This window comes from Saccopteryx bilineata, chromosome 3, assembly GCF_036850765.1.
Source record: "Saccopteryx bilineata isolate mSacBil1 chromosome 3, mSacBil1_pri_phased_curated, whole genome shotgun sequence".
NCBI classification, from domain to species: domain Eukaryota; kingdom Metazoa; phylum Chordata; class Mammalia; order Chiroptera; family Emballonuridae; genus Saccopteryx; species Saccopteryx bilineata.
This window is the reverse complement of record NC_089492.1, coordinates 167,351,145-167,376,645: the sequence shown is the minus strand read 5'-3', so window position 1 is coordinate 167,376,645 and position 25,501 is coordinate 167,351,145. Positions and strand designations below refer to the sequence as shown.

General features: G+C 42.6%; 1 protein-coding gene across 2 annotated transcripts in view; it reads right to left on the bottom strand.

Annotated features, from left to right (window-relative positions):
• The window catches only part of NGF (nerve growth factor), a 71,413-nt gene that overhangs the window by 8,220 nt on the left and 37,692 nt on the right, over positions 1–25,501 (bottom strand). Inside the window, exon 2 of one of the 2 annotated variants that reach the window (XM_066268217.1) lies at positions 583–705. The exons of the other annotated variant lie outside the window; for it this stretch is intronic. The gene's annotated coding sequence lies outside the window, so the exon portion shown is untranslated. The remainder of the gene's footprint in view (positions 1–582; positions 706–25,501) is intronic. 2 annotated transcript variants of the gene reach the window in all.

The following is a 25,501-nucleotide window of genomic DNA, read 5'->3' as shown; positions in this document are numbered from 1 at the left end:
CAGGAAATGGAAACAATCTACTGATCCTCATTCTGAGAGACACATCTTAAAATGAATGAGGTGAGATCCTATTACCATTTATCACCTACCTGTCTCATTACCATCACAACAAGCCTCGGAGGTAGGCCTTATTATTCCCATTTTATAGGGGAGGAAACAGACACAGCAAGAGTAACTCAACTGTGGGCACACAGCTAGAGGAAATGGAGCTCTCCCCACACTTCATTCCATGGTCAAGGAAATGGGAGTGATCAAGGGCTTTCCACCCCACAAGGCTGCCTGCTCAGACAGACTGGGCGTTACAAGGAGGGTCTGACTGTTGCTGTCTGTCTATTCAAGGCCCTATGTTCTGTTCCTTTTGAGGTGGGCGGCTCAGATCCTAGCATGTCCCTGGAAGCGGAGGCCAGCCTGAGAGCATGAGGGACTTCCTCTCTCAGATGGGCTAAGAGAGTCATGTGTGTGGCAGCCCCAGGATTATCAGCTGGACCTGATACCCCTTCCGCAGCCTAGGGCTCCCTGTCAGCTGTCCTGGCAGCTCCAGAGCCAGGAACCATGGCAAGAGGGATGCCCCTGGGTGCTCACCTCAGTGTGGCCAGGACGGAAAGCTGCTTCCTTGAAAAAGCTGTTATTGGGCCCGGACGCTGAGCCGAGCTTGGGTCCAGCATGCCATCCAGCCACCTGGACTGCACGACCACGGCCAGGACTCTGTGAGACAGAAGAGCTGGCATTAGATAGGTGCTTTGCCATGTTCTCTAGCAAGCAAAGAGCTAGCCCCAGGCATGGGCCTGAGTTCCAAACTTTTACCAGCATCAGGCTCAGGTGGAGCCAGAGCTCAGCTACCCAGAGTGCCAGGGGCCTGACTATGCATGACCTATGGTAGTATCTGCCTTCTATGCTTTTGCCGACACTCCGGCTTCTGCCTGGACATGGTCTATGGCTGATCTTACACCCAGTGGAGGTACTTCCAGTCCCACACCAGAGTCCTGCCCCTACGGACCCTCATCCAGCATCAAAATGGGTAGTATTCTGTACATTACAAACATGCAGATGTAGAAGACCCAACTCTGGATCAGTCTAAGAGAACTGATACTGAGGAAAAGTCTTGAAAATTGAGAATAAATTGGTGCTTTGATGACCACTTGACGGATAACAGAGAGCTCTTACAGGACGCAGACGGGAATCTTGAAGACAATGCCAAAAGTCAATTATAGGAGTCAGAAACTTTGGAGATCATACAATGAGAAAAAAAATAAAACAAAACTCTACTCAGTTGTAAGTTGTAGTTTCTAGAAGCAATGGAAGGTTTCTATTTTCTCACTTGTATAAACCTCATAAATCAATAAGTGGCATTTCATTCATTTATTCAACCATATTTCCTAAGTACTTACTATATGCCAAGCATTATTTTAAGTGCTGGGGACATAGAAGTGAATAAAACAATGTCTCTGCTCTGTGGAGTTTATAGTCTTGTATAAATAAGCAAGATAATCTTCAGATTCTTCATATGCCATGAAGGAAATAAGTGGGGTACAGTGAGGGGTTACTGTAGACAGGACACTCAGTGAAGGGTTCTCTGAGGAAGTGGCCTTCAAGTTAAGATCTGAAAGAGAGAAAGAATAAGGGAGAGAGCATTTCTGAAAAAAGGAATAGCAAGTGCAAAGGCCCTGAGGTAGAAATAAGTCAAAGTTGCTGAATGTATAGGGAAGAGTCATAGGAAATGAGTTAGACAGGCAGAAGGAACCAGATCTCCAGGGATATAGCTGGTAACTATGGTTTTATCCTAAGGGAAATGGAAAGGGAGTGGAAGGACTTAAACAGGAAAGTTACATGATATTTTTTTTTTATGAATGAATAAGTGAATAAACAATTGTGTCTATTGCAGAACTTGTAGGACGGAGTAACTCCCCAAAGGAGAAAATTCTAGTATGACACTGTTATCCTTCCTGTCTATATTCCCTTTCCAACCCCAAACCTTTTTCTCCATCATGTTTTCTTTTCTAATGTGGACCACACCAGTTACCTTCCTTTGACCCCCTCTCATTTTGTGTTGCAGAAGCAAATATTAGTGAAAGCACTGTGGCCCCAAGTCCCTCACATAGAGGAGCCAGAAGACAGGGAGGTAGAAAGGGCTCCTGGCATGGTTCTCCTGCTGCTAGACATCATGAAATTAAGAACCAGGGTATTTCCATTTCTCTTCCTTACCCATTTTGCTCAAAATATCCTTTTTGTTTCTGAAGTACCAGGAAAACCTTTTTGCTCAATTGGGGTTGAGGCCTGGAGATGAACACTTGCCCAGACACTCTAGCAGTAGGTCACTCTCTGTATTGGGTAAGAGGCAGGCATCATGGGTCTGGTTTCATCACTTATGGGAAAGAGGAACTGAGCTACACCACAAACTCTTCATCTCTGTGTTGGACCAAACCTGACTAATCCCAGCCAGGAACCCAAAGTGCTTCATCCTGGTCCGGTTCACTCTCATTCTTGTGTAGGTCACTCAGTATCTTTAAGTATTTCTGAGCTTCCTCCTTCATAGCACAAAGTTCTGCCACAGCTGATAGTGAAGGTCCCCTCCAGCTCTGACCGTCTGTGACTCTATGCGCGTTAATGTTTTCCAGTCCACATCCCCACTGGGTACTTTCAAGAATGCTTTCTCCCATTCAAACACTGAAATTCATTTATTTTGTTAATTAAACACTAACCTTGCAAGCACTATACCAGCTACTGTAGGTCCTAGGGATGTGAAGAATAAGACACTTAGCTTCCAAGAGCAAATAGTCTAGAGGTGAGGAAAGACAAGCACAGGGACAAGCACAGCACGATGTGATAAACATGCTGTGGATTGGGCATGATATGGAAGGAGGGCTTAGGTTCATAAAACAGGGTTCTTAAGGAGGAATAGGAGTTCATCAGGGAAGAAGGGAAGAAAGCCATCACAGAGCCTCAGAGTTCAAGAACTGTCAAGAGGTCCAACATGACTCAGTAGAGGGCTTGGAGGGGGTGATGAAAGGAGTATATGATGGGCCTTACAGCAGTAGGTGCCCATGAGCTTATAGGCTCGCTGCTGTGGCATGCCCACTGACTCTAACTTCCTCTGTGAAACAAAAAGCCTCCACTTTTAATCTACTGAACACTAGGAGAATAAGAGTGACTCTCTCTAGAAATATTCTGGGAACTGCACTATAAGCCAAAATGGCCTTCAATCTAGTTGATTAGAAGAAGAGAGAAGTACAATCTAAATTAAAAAATGCCTCTGCAGCCTCTAAGCAAAACTGCCTTCTCGGAGACCAGCTGTACAACAACCACAAAAAGCTCCCTGCCCCTCTGTCTACATCCTCTGGGCTAGGATCCTCTGCTAACACATCTAGATGCCCGACTGCTATATCTGAGACCCTGTCTGGCATCTCCCATGCCTTTGGCCTTCTCCTGTTCAGTGTAGGCAGAGGTGGAGAGAACAACCCACAGTCCAGAATACTAAAACACTAAGTGATTTTCACAGATATTACTGTCACTGTTTTCAGTCTCCTGTTAGTAAAGGTTGGGGCTCTAAATTGAAATCTAATTTAAATATTACCATTTTCTAATGCAAAAATATTAGGAACAAACAACCAAGATGCATATCTATTTTTAAAGCCCTGTTTGTTCTCATGAAGTAATCACTTGATCAGATGGCTTTCACACTGTTATGCATGCATGAAAATAAACCCTAGTTCATCTTGGGAACACGTGCTATTCCTTCCTGTGGAGCATGAAGGAATACTACTGAAGTCTGGTGTGCCTCCTGTGGACCCAGTAACCCTGTCCTGTCCTGGGTCTCATGCTTTATTTAATGCAGTGATTCTCAAAGTGTGGTATATAGGAGTATGACTGAGATCTCGGAACTTGTTAGAGATGCAAATTCTTGGGCTCCCCATAGACCTAGCAGTCTGTGTTCTATCCCTGCAGGTAATTCTGTTGCACATCTAAGCTTGAGAACCACTACTTGGAGGCCCCCACTCTGGCCCTCCTCCTACTGAGGGATCTAGGGTCAAGAGACAGTGCCAACCTAAAGTCAGTCTATAGCAGAGCACTGCCTGCTAGACCGTGACCTTCCACATGATGTCTTGACCATGCTCCCAGAACCCACAACCCCAGACCCCTGACCAACCAGCCTTGAGTCAGCCCGAGCCAGAGGTTGCTTGGCAGACCCTGGCCCCGGAGGGCAAGCCTGCTGGTTTGGCCCTCTCTGTTGCAGTCCCTTTACTTTCTTAAGGCTTCAGTGATGTTTTGGTCAATTTCAGCCAAGAAGCTTAGATTAATGGCAAATTGTTCAAAATCCAATTAACATATAGTTTAAGGTAGTTTATCAGGAGGGAAGGGCATCAGCTGCAGCTACGGCAGCCTACTAACTTCAATCAGCATCCTCCAAAGTCCTCCATGCTCAAACTCCGTGGAAGCATCTACCTCCTGGGTCCCACTCTCTGCTGCCCTCCTCCACCCCCAAACCCTCCATAGCAGTGGCTCTCAACCTCGGCCACACACTGATATCACCTGGGGAGCTTTGTGAGCTCCTTACACCTTCCCACTGCCAGAGATTCTCATTTAACTGGTCTGGAGAGCTATCTGGGTCTCAGTATTTTGTAAAGCTCCCAAGTGGACCCCAAGGTAAAGCCAAGGCTGTACAGGATGAACAGGATGTTCACATTGGCCCTAATGAGCTCCTAGTTATCAAGAAATTAACATAACTTAGCAAATGTAAAGTGCGAATGTGGTCACTACACAGCAATAAGATGTAAGAACATAGCTTGCAGACTCTCTGGGGAATACTATTTCTGTCTCCCCTGGCCACATGCCCCCCCCCCACACACACACATTGTCTAGATGTAATGACTTTTGTGAATTGGAAGGTTTTCTTTTCACTCCCTGCAAATGTTCACTGGGCTGGAGCTATAATCAGTTTATTATTAAGCCCAAGGATTATTGGCTGACATTTTTCTTTCAGCTAACTACTATCTGTAAGCCTCCTCTAGTCTCTGGGGCTCCAGGCTGGGGCTCTGGTTCTAGGGTTGGGGGTCCACAATTCTCAGGAACTCCACCCCCACCCACCCACCCCACCCCCACCGCAAGAGACCCTCTGGGCAGCCTCTCGCTCGTGAGAGGGGGGCAGCCCTTTCCACGCATCTCCACCTTTCCTACCAACTCAGTGTGGTTCCTTTGGTGATGCTTGGTTATAGATTCCTCTTAGTTTAGTCCAAATTTGGTTTTTCAAGATGATTGTTCTTAAGTTAAGTTATAACCCACTTTGGTTCTGGGAGTGGGGGTTGTAACGTCTGCCTACTCTGTCGCCATTTTCCCTCTCATTGGCTGACATTTTTAATACCAAAGATTTGGGATGCATGACCTGAAGTCGTCTCTTGGATGACTCTTCACGTGAGCTTAGAAGCAATGGCTGGTCCCGAGAGCAGCTTACACCACATCAAAGATGTTAGAGCAGTAGTGAAGGGTGGCCTCCTTGCTCCCAGCTTCTACCTGCTAGATTTTTGTGAGTTGGGAAAACTCACTAGCAATGTTGAGCTTGAGAACACGTTGTTGAAGGCATCACAATAATTGTTGGTTCTGTTGCTATGATGTTCATTACTCTAACTATTCCAGTTAATTCTCTGCTCTCTCCATTAGTTCCTAGTCTAAGCCTAGATACACAAGGAAAAATGTTTGGAGACTTTTGCTTTATGAGTCTGTTTTCCTAATTTTTTAGACTAATCATAAGTTTTTCTATTATGGATTATAACTGTGAGATTTGCTGAGTAGGAGCTCTCTTTCAGGGAAAAAATTCAATTTTGGCTGTTTTGAGATGATTTGATGTGTTTTAACTATTTCGTGGTTTTGGCACATCCAGTTGGAAAACCGTACGTCTGGCACCTAGGGCTCAGGAAGACATTAAGGTTTAGCAGAGCTACTATTCTTTGTCACTGGAAGTTTTAATGCTGACCATTCTAAAGGGCCTTCCCCAACCTCCTGAAAAAAAAATGGTCCTATGGCTTTCTCAGAGAGTTGAGGATAAATTACAAAACCCTTTCCAGCATCCCCCAGAGAGGCAGGCAGCTCACGGAAGAGAGCATTGTTCTTGGTTACCTTGAGCTTCAGAATCAAAAAGCATTCGCTCGGAACATGGCATTCTGGTGTGTGTGGTGGCCCACAGTCTGCGTGGCATTTACCAGGCAGGACTCCTGAGCTGTGCAATGCCAGCGCCACAGCAAGGTTTCACAGTGTGGGCGATCACAATATTAATGTGCTAAGGTAAGACAACAAACACACAGCGACCCCTCCACTGTGGAGTTGAGAGCAAAGTACTTTTGCAAGACTATCCTGCTAAATACCAGTTGTGGAGCCCATCAGCTTAGGAAATTCTAGTAATATATTTCCAGCCTACATGTGAGTGTCAAAAACAATCCAGTAGTTTTTCAAACTTTTCTGCAACCCTAAGAAAATATCTTGGTTCCAACTGGCTGGTCCTTCAACCACAAGAGAAAGATCCATTTCAGCTCTGTGTCTGGCCTCTCCTTGCCTGCTATTCCCACATTTGGGGCTAAGAGCAGAAAGACAGTAGGATTGGGGGAATGCAAGAGGGGACTCTCAGGTTGGCCAGAGTCTAAGTTTATTTCCAATAATACTGGCACCTATGGTGGCCTCCAGCCCACTGCAGAACTTGGGTGACCACCTGGGATGGGATATGTTCATGAATGAAAACAAAACATTGCCAATGAATGTGAACTCAGATCCAAGCCCCTTATTCTATTTGTTTTATAGGATTAAATGTCCTCGGCTCTTCTCAAACTAACCTTTTCGTCTCAGTGTGTGGTATGTTTTCCAAGCAATAGGTCAAGTAATATTACAACATATAAATCTATAATGCAATTCAGATGTAATTGAAGAAAGTCAGACCAGCTAAAGATTCACAGCCCTGAAAAAGGCCAGGAGAAATTCTGGTGTAACAGACACACAATGTTCTGAGGTTTTAAAAAAGGCAAACAGTCCATCCTTCAATTAAAGAGGATTGAGGGACAAGCTATGGGACTTGAATATAAGTGTCTCAGTCAAGTGCCACCCTTTCTTGTTCAATTGTCCATGAGGTGAGGCCATTTCTGCTTGAGCAGCTGGATGTCAGTGTCACTGCAAAAACGGGTGTACTGCAACCAGCCTGCATCTGAGGAAACAATCACAGGCTGCCAGCACCCAACACCCGGGGGGATACCGAGTCATCTGACTCCACCCCGCTCTACAGTAACAGCTGCCATCGTGTCTCTTGCTCCCTTGTTCTTCTCTGCTGATATTTCCTGTCTTGTCTGCTGACTTCACACCCAGAAAATCTGACTCAAGGCATCAAAGAGATAACTAAGCCCAGCTGTGCCCAAGCATGCAGTGCAGGCGAATCCTGGGGAACCCGAAGCTAAGATAAGAGCTGAAAATGAAGAATTGACTCTGTGTCTCTCAGGTACTTTGTGCTGTTTCAGCGACTTTTTGTGTATGGACCTAAAACTATCCCAGTCCCCAGTGGGCTCCTGCCACACAGCAACATCCATGCCTGATGGGGAGTGCCAGAAAGCCACCAGGGTGGTTACCTGTCACGAAGGCTGTTTGATGGGCATCTTTAAGCTTCTTTTGAGGAGCTTCATCCAGTTATTTTTTTTTTTTTTTTATCTCAGGAGGAAAGATCGGGAGGTGAAAATCTGCTGTCCCTTCTAAAGTCACTTGAGTCTCATATAATTATATTTCAGAACATTCCCAATCTTCTAGTGTTTGTCCTTTCGTTTTTACTTGACCATGACTTGAGCAAAAGACAAACTCTGCACTGGGGGGAGTTCACTCCAGAACTAACAGGAGGCCCACAGAGTGCATCTGTCTCCGGTGGGTAATTAGATATTCAAAGATGATCAACACACACACACACACACACACACACAGAGAGAGAGAGAGAGAGAGAGAGAGAGAGAGAGAAACCAGCCATTTATGTAAATGTATGTTTAGATGTTCAAGATTCAGAGAAACAGAAACAAATTAACTTTAGAATCTCAGTTGTTACTTTACATAATTATATGCTAGAGCTGTAAAGAAAAGACCACTGATGACTCGGCAGTTTAGCTGTCTCTCTTGACAGATGGGGGACTGAGGCCCTGAGGCCTAGGGCTGTTTGTATCCCAGCTCTTCTAGTTTTTAGCTGGGTGACATTTAACAAGTGACTTAACCTCTCTGTGCCTCAATGTCTCTACTCAAACATTAGAATGATTATACCTTCCACACTGGATTAAACAGAATAAGCATTTAGCCCAGAGCCTGGCACCTTGTTGGTGCTACATAAAGATTAGCTATTCTTATTAATATCATTAAAGACAGTCAGCTATAATCAGGCAGAGAGTTACTGGCAGGTTGGGTGCTGAACAGAAAGTGAAGTCTGTGTCCATCCCGTGTTTCCGTCTGGCTGTCTCTGGCAGGAAGAAATTCTGCTTTGTGTCCCAATCATGTTTGCAATGACTGGCCCTGCACATGCTCAGTGGCCCCATCTGAACAAGTGCAGAAGGCTCAGTCTGCAGCTGCAGGGCAATTATCTGCAATCAGTTGCCAACCAAGATGCTGAGTAAGGAACTGAAACACTTGCTTTTGAAATAATCCATTTTCTTAGCCATGTCACAGTCAGACAGAAGTTCTCTCACTCTTAACTCTAGTTCGAGGAGCGCAGTGTTTTTTGGGTAATACATAAACTTTACAGAATTAACAGCATCTTGGCATAGGGTCATTGCTGCCTTCCAAGGGGAATATAACAGGAAAGTGGCCCTGGCCAGTTGGCTCAGTGGTAGAGCGTCGGCCTGGCGTGCAGAAGTCCCAGGTTCGATTCCCAGCCAGGGCACACAGGAGAAGCGCCCATCTGCTTCTCCACCCCTCCCCCTCTCCTTCTTCTCTGTCTCTCTCTTCCCCTCCCGCAGTGAGGCTCCATTGGAGCGAAGATGGCCCGGGCGCTGGGGATGGCTCCTTGGCCTCTGCCCCAGGCACTAGAGTGGCTCTGGTCACAACAGAGCAACGCCCCAGAGGGGCAGAGCATCGCCCCCTGGTGGGCATGCCAGGTGGATCCCGGTCGGGCGCATGCGGGAGTCTGTCTGACTGTCTCTCTCCGTTTCCAGCTTCAGAAAAATACTACAAAAAAAAACACAACAACAACAACAAAAAAAAAACAAACAGGAAGGTGTCCTCATGGTCAAATTTATGCTCAAAGACCCTGGGATCTGGGACACGTTGAGACACCTGCAGGATGGCTGACTTCTTGAAGTTTTAGGGGTTTTTCTATCCGTGGGGCTGTCCTGGATAAGGCACTTAGTGAATGTTTACTGAACAAAACTGAAAACTCTTCACACAGCTGCACAGTTGATTCAAAGGAATCCTTGTTTCCTATTAGATCGGGAAATAACGAGTGGCCCTACTTTATATTCCTGGATAATCGGCTGAGCCTCCCTGTCATGTTGGCAATGTTGCGTTTCACTGGACGAGGGTGCCCATAGGTGTGCTGACAGGTGCACTGCTGAGGAAGCCTGTCTCCTAACGCTCAGTAGACCCTTACCCCACCTTCATCCAGTGCTGAAAAGCACACACAGGTGTTATGCCAAACCAACTCCTCCTCGTTTCCAGCTTGCTTATTTTTCTTGTCTAGAATTTCTTTGGAGGAAGCTCTGCTCCAACTCAGCCGCTGGTGATGTTGTGCAATCCACTGGGATGGCAATCACCTCATTGTTTAGTTATAACCCAGGAAAAGATGAAAAAAGGCAAGAAAAAAAGCAGAGTACACACATTCAGACGAGGGCGGAGGCTAGGTGATGATAATGAAAACCATTTGTTGGCATCTCAGTCCTTCCTTTGTGAATCAGCCACCAGGCCTGGTGAACTGCTGGCACCAGGCTATGAAGGGAGCTGCACCTCCAAGGCCGTCCAGGGACTCATCCCATTGTGTGGTCTAGAGTGTCACCCTTTGCCCCAGGGAGGAGGGGGCTTGACTGACCACTCCAGCTCCCTCCGGGCCACAAGCCACCAGGCTGTCTCCTGCTCTCATGTCTGTCTCAGCCAGGGCACCCGCCCACCCCGTGTAATCATGCATTGACCTTGGTTCTTTTCAGGCTCTGCTTATTCCAGACTGGTTCACTGTGGGCAGGGCTCCCAGCTTCCTCTGCATCCTGCCCACCTATCTGTCTCCGGGCCATGCAGCCCCAGCTTTTTTTGAACTGTTTCTTCTTTTCTTTTTATTCCACAGACTTGGTTTCCAAATTCCTAAGATATAGATTCAAACCTCCCCCGTTTTTAGGATAAAAAACAACAATAAATAAAAATTTAAAAACAAATCAAAGAAGTTTCAACAGACAAAACCTCCTCCAAATCACAACCAGTAGAACAATGTATATTTAACTAAGGATGTCAATTTGACTTGCAATGTCCTCAAGAAAGGGATTATCTCGGAAGGCGCATGTTGTCCTCCCAAACGCTCTGTACATTATGCTAAGTAAGTCCTTGTATCTAAGTGTTTCACCTCTCTCTGCCCACTTCTCAGTTCTATCATAGCATTTATACAAGTCAAGGCTGATTGTATGACCTCCACCCCATCGCTGCCTCCACCCCCACCCCCACCACCTCCTCCCCACCACCTTCCTACCACCACCCCGGACCACCATCAGCATCACCACTGGCACCTTTTTACCATCACCCTTACCACTCACACCTTCAGTAACCTCTACCACCACCATCGCTACCACCACCAAAGGATTCAAGAACTTTCTGGAGTCAGAGAAGTCTGATCATTGTTCCCCAAGGCCTCCTCTCGGGCTGTCAATAGAATCAGCAGAGCCATCAGCAGAGCCAAGCCTGGGGGTCACTGAGTCCCTTCCAGAGGACTTAGAGAAATTGTCCCGCTTGTCAGAGGGGTGTTCCCTGGGAGTTAAAGGCCAGGCCCGCCCCGGGCCCATCTGTCACAGCAGGGGAAGGGCCTTGCAGCTAGCTATCCCTGGAGGCATGCTTCCTTCTCCGCCACTTGTTCAGACTGAGTGGCGAGCTTCATCTTTCTGGGCCATAAAAGTGAGTATGGCAACACTGGACGTCTGAGCTTGGGAAGAGAAAGGGCAGGGGTGGGACAGGAATCCTCCAGAGATCCCCCTTACACTCCTCCTTTAGTCTGAGAGGTGGTGATTAGAAAAGAATTACCTATATTTCAGGTGTCAAGTTAAATGTTAAGTAATATAATGTATTAAAATATGTTAAGTACTTCCTTAGCATAAACTGGGTTAGAAGCGAATACAATTATTATACTACCACTAATAATCCATAACATTTATTACCAGACACTATACTGAGGGCTTTCTATATAATCTCTTTTAAAATGCTTCCTAAAAATTTTCTGAGGTCTGTTATTATCCCCATTTTACAGGTGAAGACTTCACTTGGCATGCAGAGGGGAAGTGCAAGATCATCCTGCTTGGGGGCTGGGAGGATGGAAAAGAGCCCAGTTTCTCATTCTGAGGTCCACTCCTCTTCACCCCCCTCTAGACTGCTCAAAATCTGAATGGGCAGAGAAACAACAGCTGTGTCCTCTGGGTTTTTTTTGAGGGCTCATTTCTGCTTGTGATATGGATAATGTATAGGTAAGATTCTGCATATTTTCTATTCTTTTTTTCTTTATTATTAAATTTAATGCAGTGACATTGATAAATCAGGGTACATATGTTGAGAGAAAACATCTCCAAATTATTTTGACATTTGATTATGCTGTATACCTCTCACCCAAAGTCAAATTGTCTCTGTCACCTTCTATCTGGTTTTCTTTGTGCCCCTCCCCTCCCCCACCCCTTCTCTCCTTCCTCGCCCCCTCCCCCCTTTCCCCACCCCTCCACCCCCGTTACCATCACATTCTTGTTCATGTCTCTGAGTTTCATTTTTATGTCCCATTTATGTATGGATTCATGTAGTTCTTAGTTTTTTCTGATTTACTTATTTCACTCTGTATAATGTTATCAAGGTCCATCCATGTTGTTGTAAATGATCCGGTGTCATCATTTCTTATGGCTGAGTAGTACTCCATAGTATATATGTACCAAAGCTTTTTAATCCACTCATCCTCTGAGGACACTTGGGCTGTTTCCAGATCTTTGCTATTGTGAACAATGCTGCCACAAACATGGGGGTGCATTTCTCCTTTTGGAGCCATTCTATGGTGTTCTTGGGGTATATTCCTAAAAGTGGGATAGCTGAGTCAAAAGGCAGCTCGATTTTCAATTTTTTGAGGAATCTCCATACTGTTTTCCACAATGTCTGCACCAGACTGAATTCCCACCAGCAGTGCAGGAGGATTCCCTTTTCTCCACATCCTCCCCGGTACTTATTCTGTGTTGTTTTGTTGATGAGCGCCATTCTGGCTGGAGTGAGGTGATATCTCATTGTGGTTTTAATTTGCATTTCTCTAATGATTAGTGATGTTGAGCATTTTTTCATATGCCTATTGGCCATCTGTATGTCCTCTTTGGAGGAGTGTCTATTCATTTCTTTTTCTCATTTTTTGATTGGATTGTTTGTATTCCTGGTGTTGAGATTTACAAGTTCTTTATAAATTTTGGTTATTAACTCCTTATCAGACGTATTGTCAAATATGTTCTCCCATTGTGTAGTTTGTCTTTTTATTCTGTTCTTATTGTCTTTAGCTGTGCAAAAGCTTTTTAGTTTGGTATAGTCCCATTAGTTTATTATGTCTTTTATTTCACTTCCCCGTGGAGATAAATCAGCAAATATATTGCTCCAAAAGATGTCTGAGAGCTTACTGCCTATGTTTTCTTCTAAGATGCTTATGGTTTCACGGTTTACATTTAAGTCTTTTATCCATTTTGAGTTTACTTTTGTGAGTGGTTTAAGCTGGTGATCTAGTTTCATTTTTTTGCAGGTAGCTGTCCAATTTTCCCAACACCATTTGTTAAAGAGGCAGTCTTTACTCCATTGTATTTCCTTACCTCCTTTGTCAAATATCAGTTCTCCATAGAGCTGTGGGTTTATTTCTGGGTTCTCTGTTCTGTTCCATTGATCTATATGCCTGTTCTTATGCCATTACCAGGCTGTTTTGAGTACAATGGCCTTGTAGTATAACTTGATATCAGGAAGTGTGACACCTCCCACTTTCTTCTTCTTTTTTAAGATTCCTGAGGCTATTCGTGTTCTTTTTGGTTCCATATAAATTTTTGGAATATGTGATCTATATCTTTGAAGTATGTCATTGGTACTTTAATTGGTATTGCATTGAATTTATAGACTGCTTTGGGTAATATAGACATTTTAATGATGTTTATTCTTCCTAACCATGAGCACAGTATATGCTTCCACTTGTTTGTATCTTCCTTGATTTCTTGATTGTAATAGTGAAGGGGATTGTTTCCATAATTTCTCTTTCTGACTGTTCATTGTTGGTGTATAAAAATGCCTCTGATTTCTGAGTATTGATTTTATATCCTGCCACTTTGCTGAATTCATTTATCAGGTCCAGTAGTTTTTTGACTGCAACTTTAGGATTTTCTATATACAATATCATATCATCTGCAAATATACTATGGAATACTACTCAGCCAACTTGGATGCCTTTTATTTCTTCTTCTTCTCTGATTGCTGTGGCTAGAACTTCCAGGACCATGTTAAATAAGAGTGGTGAAAGGGGGCACCCCTGCCTTGTTCCTGATCTTAAAAGGATTGCTTTTAATTTTTGCCAATTGATTATGATGTTGGCTGTGGGTTTCTCATAGATGGCTTTTATCATGTTGAGGTATGTTCCCTGTATTCCCACTTTGCTGAGAGTTTTGATCATGAATGGATGCTGGATTTTATCAAGTGCTTTTTCTGCATCTATTGAAATTATCATGTGGTTTTTCTCCTTCTTTTTGTTTATGTGATGAATCACATTGATTGATTTACGAATATTGTACCAGTCTTGCCTTCCCAGAATAAATTCCACTTGATCATGGTGTATGATTTTTTCCATATATTGTTGGATCCAGTTTGCTAATATTTTGTTGAGGATTTTAGCATCTATATTCATCAGAGATATTAGCCTATAATTTTATTTCTTTGTGTTGTCTTTGCCTGGTTTTGGAATCAGAATTATGCTCGCCTCATAAAAGGAGCTTGGAAGTCTTCCTTCCTCTTGAATTTTTTGAAATAGTTTGAGAATGATAGGAGTTAGTTCTTCTTTGAATATTTGGTAGAATTCAGTTGTGAAGCCGTCAGGCCCCGGACTTTTCTTTGTTGGGAGTTTTTTGATAACTATTTCGATCTCATTTGGTGTAATCGGTCTGTTTTAGTTTTCTGATTCTTCCAGATTGATTTTTGGAAGATTGCATGTTTCAAGGAATTTGTCCATTTCATCTAGGTTGTCTAGTTTTTTGGCATACAGTTCTTCATAGTATTTTCTCACAATATTTTGTATTCCTGTTGTGTCAGTTGTTATTTCTCCACTCTCATTTCTAATTTTATTTATTTGAATCCTCTCTCTTTTTCTTGGTGAGTCTAGTTAAAGGTTCATTGATCTTGTTTACCTTTTCAAAGAACAAGCTCCTAGTTTCATTCATCCTCTGTATTGTTTCTTTAGCATCTATGTCATTTACTTCTGCTCTGATCTTTATTATTTCCTTCCTTCTACTACATTTGGGCTTTACTTGCTGTTCTTTTTCTAGTTCCTTTAAATGCAGGGTTAAGTTGTTTATTTGAGCTTTTTCTAGCTTCTGTAAGTGTGCCTGTATTGCTATGAACTTTCCTCTCAGTACTGCTTTTGCTGTGTCCCATAAATTTTGAGTTGTTGTATGCTCATTGTCATTCGTTTCTAGAAATTTTTTTATTTCTTCTTTGACCTCATTTTTAATCCATTCATTATTTAACTATGTGCTATTTAGTTTCCATGTGTTTGAGAATTTTTGAGCTTTTCTGTTGTGGTTCATTTCTTTATAGTTTCATGCCGTTTTGATTGGAGAAAGTGCTTGATATGATTTCAATCTTTTTAAATTTGTTGAGACCACTTTTGTGCCCTTACATGTGGTCTATCCTAGGGAATGTACCATGAGCACTTGAAAAGAATGTATAGTCTGCTGCTTTAGGGTGAAAGGTTCTGAAGATATCTATTAAATCGAGTTGATCTTGTGTGTCCAATAAGTCTGCTGTTTCTTTGTTAATTTTCTTTCTTGAGGATCTATCTAGTGATGTTAGTGGGGTATTGAAATCCCCTACTATTATAGTATTGCTGTTGATCTCGCCCTTTTTGTCCATCAAAGTCTGCTTTATATATTTAGGTGCTCCTATATTAGGTGCATAGATATTTATAATAGTTCTATCTTCCTGTTGGATTACTCCCTTTATCATTATGTAGTGGCCTTCTTTATCTCTTACTATATCCTTTGTTTTAAAGTCCATTTTGTGTGATATAAGTATTGCTACTCCAGCTTTTTTTTCATTTCCATTTGCATGAAATGTTTTTCTCCATCCTTTTACCTTCAATCTGTGTGCATCTTTTGTTCTAAGGTCTTGTAGACAGCATATGTACGGGTCCTGTTTTCTTATCCACACAGCTACCCTATGTCTTTTAATTGGATCATTTAATCCATTTACATTTAAGGTTATTATTGATATGTAGTTGTTTATTGCCATTTTCTTCTTTAAAGGTGTATTCCTTTTTTGCTATATTCTTTTCCCACTTTGATCTGTTTACAACAGGCACCTTAAAATTTCCTGCAGCATTGGTTTGGTTGTAATGAATTCCTTGAGTTGTTTTTTGTCTGGGAAGCTTTTTATTTCTCCTTCGATTTTAAATGATAGCCTTGCTGGATAAAGTAGTCTTGGTTGTAGGTTCTTGTTCTGCATTACTTTGAATATTTCTTGTCATTCCCTTCTGGCCTCAAGTGTTTCTGTTGAGAAGTCGGATGTCATCTTTATGGGGGTTCCTTTGCATGTTATGGCTTTTTTTTTTCTCTAGCAGCTTTTAGTATTTTCTCTTTATTGCTTAGCTTTGGTATTTTAATTATGATGTGTCTTGGTGTAGGTCTTTTTGGGTTTCTCTTTAATGTAGTTCTCTGTGCTTCTTGAACTTTTAAAACCATTCCTTGCATCAATTTAGGGAAGTTTTCAGCTATGATATGATTGAACAAAGTCTCCATCCCTTATTCTTTTTCTTCTTTTTCAGGAACCCCTATGATGCGGATGTTATTTCTCTTCATGTTGTCACAGAGCTCTCTAAGAGTTTCCTCAGACTCTTTGAGTCTCTTTTCTTTTTTCTTCTCTGTTTTCTTGCCTTCATTCAAGTTGTCCTCCAACTCGCTGATTCGATCCTCAGCTCTATCCATCCTGTTTTTAATTCCTTCCATTGTGGTGTTTATTTCTGATATTGTATTTGTCATCTCTGATTGATTCTTTTTTATACTAGCTATTTCTTTATTTAGGTGTTCATCCTGACCATCCAATGTTGTTCTCAGATCCCTAAGCATCCTTACAATCATTATTTTGAACTCTGCATCTGGAAGTTTGATTATTTCCATATCACTCAGTTCATCTCCTGAAGATTTCTCTTGTGGTTTCATTTGTATTGCACTACTTTGTCTTCTCATTGTCTGTGTTTGGGTGTTTTGTTTGTAGAGTTGGTTGAGTCTAGGCTTGGTGTTGTCTGCCTCCAGTTTTCAATTGTGTTATTTCTAGGTCTTCTTGGGTTGGTATCAGCTATTATTTTTAATCCATTTTCGGACTTGGGCAGCTTTGAAGTGTTGATTTGTATGTTTTCTTAGTAGCTGATAGTCTTGTTTACTGATCTCAGCAGGGGGCTTCCTTGAAACTGTATCCAGGAATGCAATGGGTGTAACCTGAGACTCTGAAGGCCTCTTCCACCAACTACTCTCTCTGGGGACAGGGTGTTTTCTCAGCTTCAGTAGGGGGAGGTGTGTCTCAGATCTTCATGGAGACCTGAGTTACTGCCCCTCCTCCCCACTTCTTGTTTTCAGCTGTGTCTTGTTGCACTGATTGGAGCTGGAGAGATGTCTGGAGATATCTGATCTGGAAGCAGTTCAGTACTGTTTTGTGGAAGGATCAGTCCCTCCCCCAGCTATGGCCGCCTCCAGCATGGATGAGTCAGCTTTTTTAGGTCATCTCCTGCATTCCTTAGCCCCTCACAGTCTGTCCCTCTCTCTCTGCTTTTCACTTGGGAGATAAGCTGGTCTTTTCAACACACCCCGCTCCCTGGTCACCAAGCAAGTGGCTGTGAGCAGTATTTTCTGCTCTTTTCCCTGGAGTGAGATCCCCTCTGGGGTCTCAGCCTCACCCCCCTCTCCGTTCCTGTAAGCAGGGGAGATTCAGCCACTCCCTACCAGGTTTGTTGTGGCTTCTTCACTCCTTGGTTTTTGATAGCTGTTCTTGTAGTCCGGAGTTGGTTTTTCACGCTGATTTTTCATAAATTGATTTGTATTCCAGTTTAGTGGTGAGAGCTGGGTGTCAGTGCATCCACCTACTCCACTGCCATCTTCAGGTCTCCATATTTTCTATTTTTGTATTTACTAATTTCTTTTTAGAATCTAGTAGTGATTTCCTAATTATATTATACCTTGACTTCTCCACTTGTCTGTCACAGACCCTTCTTGTTGACAGTCTTGAGGGAGGACACAGACCACTTCCCCTCCTTACTGAAATAGTGTAACCACGAAGAAACATTCTTGAAAGACCCACTATTCTGACAGAAAAGTAAGCACAGAAGATAATTGCCTAGAATGTAGCTATTCCATTTAGCTCACATATTTTCTAGATAAGATTTACTCTTAATTGTGAGACCATGAAAAAAAAAAAACCCCACAGGCAAGACAAGATCCACTCACTCTGAACTGGGGTGAATTCTATGTTGGTTGGCTATTTTTTTTTTAAATCTTGGGGTGGAAGGAGGGTTTAAAGCCTTCTTGAAATAGTTCAGATTTTTTTCTTTATTATTTTAGAGAGAGGGGAAAAGAGAGAGAGGGAAACATTGATTTGTTGTTCCACTTATTCATGCACTCACTGATTGTCCTTGTCTGTGCCCTGACTGGGGATGGAAACACACCTGGGCTATTGGGATGATGCTCCAACCAACTGAGCTACCTGGCTAGGGTCTCAGTTGGCCTTTTGGGTGTGAAGATCATGCCTGACACAGATGGAGCCAAGTGGGATCTGTTATTATTTCCATTCATGGACATACACTCAAAAACCAACTCATACATTTACAGGAAAACATCTAATATAATATCTTTGTTGAGCTTAATCAGAACCAGACTAAAATTCCAGTTGCCAAGAATAGGAACTTACCCTAACGATTTTATTTTTAGTCCAAAATATACAGTGTTTTCTCTGCCTGCTCTGTTTGTCACTTTCTAAAACAAGAAATTACCCAGCGATGACTTTGGTTTGAGGCATGGGAGGAGAGTAATAAGTAATAAACACTGAGAAGAAATGCAGACAGATTAGATGTCAGGGGTCCTCGGTGGATGTGCATTCAAACACAAGTTCAGTTTGTGAGTTGTTGACTTTATGTCCCAGGACTCTGTGAATTAGTCAGGGTTCCATTGTCCAGCCTTCACACTCTCAGCAGAGAGCACTTCATACAACATAAGTGAGTCAAAGGCAAAGAAGAGGAGGCTGAGTTACCATCAGTGTATTTTTCAGGCAGCCATAGTTGTTTTCATTGTTGGCAGGTAAAACGGTCTTTTTTTTAGAAGAATTAGAGTCTCAGGCAATGAAAAATATGACATCTAGACATTCTGGTTTGCCATATTGAATCGAATGAATAATTTAATATTGGGAGTCATGCTGTCATGTGCACAGCAGGTTGGTGGTTTTCACTTTAAGATCTGGGGTGATAATCAGGCAGTCTCATTAGCCCACCCAGCTACTGCCAGCAGTAAGTCTTTAAAAGAGACAGGGTCACTGCCTCTTCTAACTTACTGGAACAGTGTGAGCAGGAAGGGGAAATCATCAGAAGGCTCTTCACTAAGAACACACTGGCTATCACCTACAGCAGTGGTCCCCAACACCCGGGCCGCGGAACAGTACCGGTCCGTGGGCCATTTGGTACCAGTCCGCAGAGAAAAAATAAATAACTTACTTTATTTCTGTTTTATTTATATTTAAGTCTGAACAATATTTTATTTTTAAAAAATAACCAGATTCCCTCTGTTGCATCGTCTAAGACTCTCTCTTGATGCTTGTCTCTGTCACGTGATACATTATCTGCCCCACCCTAAAGGCCAGTCTGTGAACATATTTTCTGACATTAAACCGGTCCTTGGCCCAAAAATGGTTGGGGACCACTGACCTACAGGACAACAGTGACACTTTGGCAGATACATCAGAATGGAACACACTGGCCATGAATTATGTGGCTTGGCCCATCCCCACCAGGCACCATGGAGGATCTGAGTAATGCTGGCACTGAGGACGGCCCTGACTCTGGGGCTGGATCTGCTGCTTCCAATTAGGGCTAAGCCTGAGGCTGAGCCCAGGTCAGAGACAGAGGGGGAAACACCTATCTCATTTCCCATCAGCTTGGAGCTTGATGAGAGTTTGTGGCATGAATGGATGAGTCTTGAACAGATGGAATCAGACCAGCCCAACATCTGTAGGCACTGGGACAAGCTAGGCAAGCCGCGGTTCACCCTTAGGAAATCTAATAATACATCATTGAGGGAAACTAAAGACATGCAGTGAGAAGGATGGACTTAGGGTACAAAGCAATTGAGAGAGGAGGGAGTGGGAGAAAGAGCAAGAACAGTAAATGAGAGGCAAGAGAGGGCAAGAAAATGACAAAAGTGGGTGGGCAAAAAAGGGAGGGAGAAAAGGAAGACTCAAAGACAAGAAGAGAGGGAGCAGCCTAAGAGAGGAGCCAGAGAGAGCCAGAAATGGAAGAAAAAGAGATTAGAAAAAGACAGGAAGTTGGTGTGGACCTCAGCTTTAGTGAAGTGGGAGAAATCCTTGAACAGATCACAAACTCACTTGTCTGCCTGTGCTGGTGAGATGTGATTCCTGGATTTCTCTAGAGGGAAAATTCCAGCTATAAGTAAACAGCCACCCAAAGAACCCAGATTTCATTGAACTGGCTTCTGGTAACCTTACCAGATAATCCCACTGATGTTTCAATTAACAGTCTATTCAAATATGACTTTTGCTGGCGAAAGTCCATTTGAGCCCAAACCCAGTGATAACATTGCCTTGGCAGAGTGACTCAGCTGATTTCATTCTATAGGTTAGGATCAGGCCACATCCCAGGGTACACAACACATTCAACACAAATGTCCTCCATCACAGAGCCGCCATGCTGGATGTGCCAGACTGGCGCTTAAGATAAATGAGATCGAATGACCTCACCATTACCAGACTTAGAGAAAATGCCTTGAAAAGAAGTGAAAAGGACAATAAAACAACAGTGGGGGAACTGGGGCTTCCCATTCATGCTTCGATCCAGCTGGAGTTTGTTATAATGTAAACTTTGTTTAATCAAATCCTTGGTCATGAATAAAAAAACCCAAGCCAAATCCAAACACAGATAAATGATGTACTTGGATTTCACATTGGGCTTGCATCATTGCCTCACCAGGTGCCATCCATAAATCTGGGGTGCAGGCTGCTGGAGCCACAGAGAGACCTGTGCTTCTGTCATTCCGTCTATGCCACTGCCACCTCCCTGCCACCTCCCTGCTCGGTCAGTAATGCCTTCTCTTCCCAGTGCATATTAAAAGCGAACAAGAAAGGCGAAGCCCCTGGAAACCACCCAATAACAAAGGGATGGTGCAGATGCTGGAGAGCTTTTGCAGGGAGAAAGGCAAGAGCTGCTCTCCATCTTTCCAGGAGGCACAATTGGGACGAATGGGCGGAAATGGGAGAGATGCAGGTTTTCTATCAACATGAGGCTATCAGGCAGAAGGGTGGGGCTACCTACTGGGATGGAATGCCATCATGAGCCGTGTTCAACTTGGGATGAACAACTACCATGGTCTTTCATAAAAGAGTATTAAACTTGTGTCTATCCAATTATAGGGATAACAGTGTAAACAGTGAGGATGATTCTTCATGTGAGGTGGAGACCTGCATATACCATGCCTCCATCAGTGCCAGTACCCATGGAGCTCTCATTTTGTGAGCTTGCATGGGAGTTTAGTGTTAAAGATGATGTGTACGTTTTAAACAAATGGCACCTTTGTAAGCCAACAACCTCATCTGGTGCTCAACTGAAGAAAGAGCTGTCTGTTCCCACACTGGAGGAAAACCTGGTTAAACTTACTGAGAGGTGTTATGTTAGTCTCCAAGGTGAGGCCTTCCTAAGGAATTTTTGAGGGTCAGTTTGGCTGCACTTCCCAGATCTCTTAGACGTTGACTTTAGCATAGAGTCCCTGCATAAGATCAGCCAGGATCCCTCTGATAGGAATGTAGCGAAGAGTCCTCTTAGCAGGAAGGGTAGGTAGATGGCCTCTAACAGGTAGGTGATAAGGAGGCAGTGGGTGTACTGAACCAATCATCCTTGGCATACTAACAAGACCGTTGCAGTTGGCCAACTCAAATCACTCATCTGACTGTCTTCATTACAGCAGTACCATATCTAACTGCTCATTTAGGAAGCCTAGTCTTGATAATATAATAAAACTAATTTTAAATAGATGCGTATGTTAAAGACAGGCATAAAGGGGCGGAAGACTGGAAGGAAATTCACTAAATGTTAGCACTAGTGGAGTTAGGATTATGGATAATTTTTGTTTATTCTTTATACTTTTTCATACTTTCTAAATTATTGCAATGAGCCATGAATAGCTTTTATAATCAGAATAATGTATTTTAAAATAATCTAAAAATATTATATTTAAAGCTATATTGAAATGTCCTTAGATTTTACCTATTAATCCCACTTTGAGACTTTATCCTAATAAAATAATCCTAAAAGGGAAAAAGGTACACTCATGACTTTCTTTTTATGCTAAACAATTTATAACTGCAATATCAGCAGCCAAGTGTTTTTCAATGATGGGATAGTTAATTAGTTACTTTGTGGAAATTCTTTTCAAGAGCTTATCGCTAGTCATTAAATACTAAACCCGTGAAGACAATAAGAACAAGGAGAAATGCCTGTAATCTGGTGTGAAATGGGGAAACAGGTTAGAGAGGACTACATATGAAATTATTGTAACCAAGGGGAATTCACATATGCTGGGACCAGGCCTGGCAGTAAATACATAAAAGGAAAACAGTTGTATGGCGTGTTAGAGCTTTGGGAGGTCTCCTCCTCTCCTTCATTTTCCAAGTGGTTTTTAATGTTATTATAATGTCTTTATAATCAAAGTAAAGTCCATAAACCTTTCCATATTTTCTTTCTGTAAACCCTTCATGTTTCGGGCAATACCAGATCCATTGCCGTGTTAGTGTCCACCCTGTGCTGCCTAGCCTGGGCTGCTTCATTCTGTGGTGGCTCAGCCGGTATTGCTGACTAAGCCACCAGGTTTACTGTATGACTTTCGGTGAGTGTGGGTGGCTGACCCGCTCAACCTGCGAGTGGCCTCTTTGTTTTCTCAAGTTACAGTTTTATCATAATGAATAGAGAATAAAAAACTACTGAATGGCTTGGATGTCTGTGGATACACTCCCTATATTCGGCAGTTTGGGGCCATGAATGCAAAGGGTTGAGGACTCAGATTCTCCTTTATCCATTGTTAACTTTGGTGGCTACATCCCCCAAAGCTCATATAAGGTTTGGATATAATGTCAGCTTCTGAATATCTGTCATATGGAAAGGAAAAATATTGGAAACAAACCACCAAGCTATCTGTAGTGCAGATTATATGGTTGTGCTCACCCCTGGTTTGGGGGTAAGAGAAGTAGGAGGAGCGATGAGAAGAGGAGGAGGAGGGGATCACTAGTAGTTAATACGTGCCCGCCACTTGCCAGGCAGAATACTAGGGGCACTTCAGTGTGTTGCTCACTTACACTGTTCAGACAGACCAGGGATCTGAGATGCTGAGATGCTAGGTAACTTGTTGCACACCACACAGGTTAAAAAAGGAATTCTCTAGTTTCAATGCACAATAAGCACATACTAACAGATAATCTACCAAATGAAACAAATCACTTACCATTAGTCTAGAAGTGACTTCAATCACAAGGAATTCTTTTATCATCAGTGGTTCTCAACCAGGAGTGATTTTGACTCAGTGCTACCCAGGGAACATTTGGCAATGTCTGCAGACATTTTTGGTGTTATAACGGGGTGGGAGGTTGCTACTAGTATCTGGTAGGTAGAGGCCACAGAGGCTGCTTAATGTCCTATTGTGCACAGGACCACCTACCACAAGGAACAGTCATCTGAGCCAAACTCTTAATAGAGCTGAGGTTGAGAATGCTTGCCATATCACAATAGAACTCAGTGTAGCTTACCCCACTCGGTTCACTTATGAAATTAAGTTTTCATGGTTCTGAACAATTCTCAGAGATATAAAGCATCTGAGATGCTGTTTACTGGACATATAATTAGGAACCACTCAGTATATGTAAATCAAATGAATGTGCATAAAATCTGGATGAAAATGCCAAGTTGAAATCTGAAATTTATAAAAGGAGTTTATAGTGAAATTGCCAGCAAGAAATTAACAGCTCCCCAAGTGTTACCAATTGTGGCTAACCCTAATCTGTATTAAATTCTACAATGAAGAGCTAAACATTCACTTGAGTCTCAGGACTCCCATATGCAAAATCAGATGCTTGGCTGTTCTCCCATGATAAGATCAAATCACTAAGTTTTAACACTTCGGTTGTGTCTGTAAGCAGAGTGTAAATTGCTTTAGCTTACTGTGGCTTGCCTATTTGGAGGGGAGCTCACATTAATTTTATTTCTTCTTTGCATTAAGACAGCTCCAAAAAACAAGAGTGGATGAAATTGTCAATATTTTTGTGGTTCACCATAATTTTGAGGTATAGGATTGAATTAGTATTTGAGAGAGACCCTTAGAAACTGCAAAACTGAAAAGGACTCAGCAAGCACCTAATTTAGTCTTCATCAGTCAAACAATATTTGTTGGATGACCTATGGTATGTCCAATTCCATGCTCAGTACCACAGAGAATTCTTGACAAGTATAAAGCATGAGCTGTGCCTTTAAGTAATAAACAATATAGGGAGGAGATCAGACAAGTGTACAGGGAATATTTAGTGAATAAGGGGTTCTAAATTGTGTTGTACAGCTTATCAGCAATGATGTGATTCAGAGAAGGTATAGCACATAAAATTGTTGATATTTGTTCACATGTTTACTTGACCCATTACACTGACAGCTAGGAGAGTACAGGGACCTAGGCACTTTCTACTTTGTATTTGTCTTGGTATCTAGGCCTGTGGAAGCCAACTAAATAAATGTCCATTTCATAAGTGAATGGATGATCTCAATGGGAAGTGGACCTTGATCTTGGCCTTGAAGCCTCAGGAATGTCTCAACCAGCATTTCCCACTACTGGGATGTCAAAAGAGGTTTGGAAAAACAAGGGTTCCATGGCCAAACGCATTTGGAAATCACTGGGTTAGAAACAGCTTTCTTTAATCAGAGCTTTCTTTCCATATTCTAATCTGCATTGGGAATCTCTAAAAAGACTCACTGACTTGAAGTCAAATTTATTTGATCATGGAAACCTATTTTACCAAAGGTTTTGTAACATAAATTGACTTAAGATACCAAGAAAGACACATTGAAAATAATTGGTCTAACTACCCACAGAAAATAGAAATAGCTTCTTGAGTTGACTAATGCTTTGAAAACCAATATGCTAGAGCTCAAACAATTATGATTTGGGGACTTTTTCTAGAGAGAGTTCAAAGTAAGCCTTATCCTTCTAAGCCAGGCCTGTGTGAAGAAAAGAGCAGAACACTTTCTATACAGTCCGTAAGTAGCTTTTATAAATGGCCTCTTTGTAGCTCTGGGTTAGAGAGCCCTGCTTTGGCCTGTTGTCATGGCTTGAGTCTTGGAGGCACATTTTTTAAAAATTTGGATGTTTCTTTTCTCAATATTCCCACTGGGCTTGTACTTTTATTTTTATTTTTTAATGACTTTTGCCCTGAACTGCTCAACTGGGCTTGATAACTTCTCAGCAGACTGCTGGCCGCAGAGCCCTGGATGACCTAGGACAGTGGCTGTTTGTTTTCCTGTAACTCTGGCCTTGCTTTGACTTTGGTGTGTTTCCCTCCATAGTTTCCCATTATGAAGATCACTTATGGCCCCCAAGCCACTAAAAAGGTAAAAGCAAAAAAACTTATCCTATTAAGCTTCATTATTAAAAACTCTTTCCAGGGATGACGTCAGAGTAATGGCGGAGTAGGAAGCGATACCGATAAATCTCCCCCAAAACTCAACAAGATCTTCAACCAGAAACAGAAAAACCTATACTTGGAGCTTCCAGATTCTTCGCAATACACCCAAAGGTATGATTGAATGAAAAATTGGCTAAAT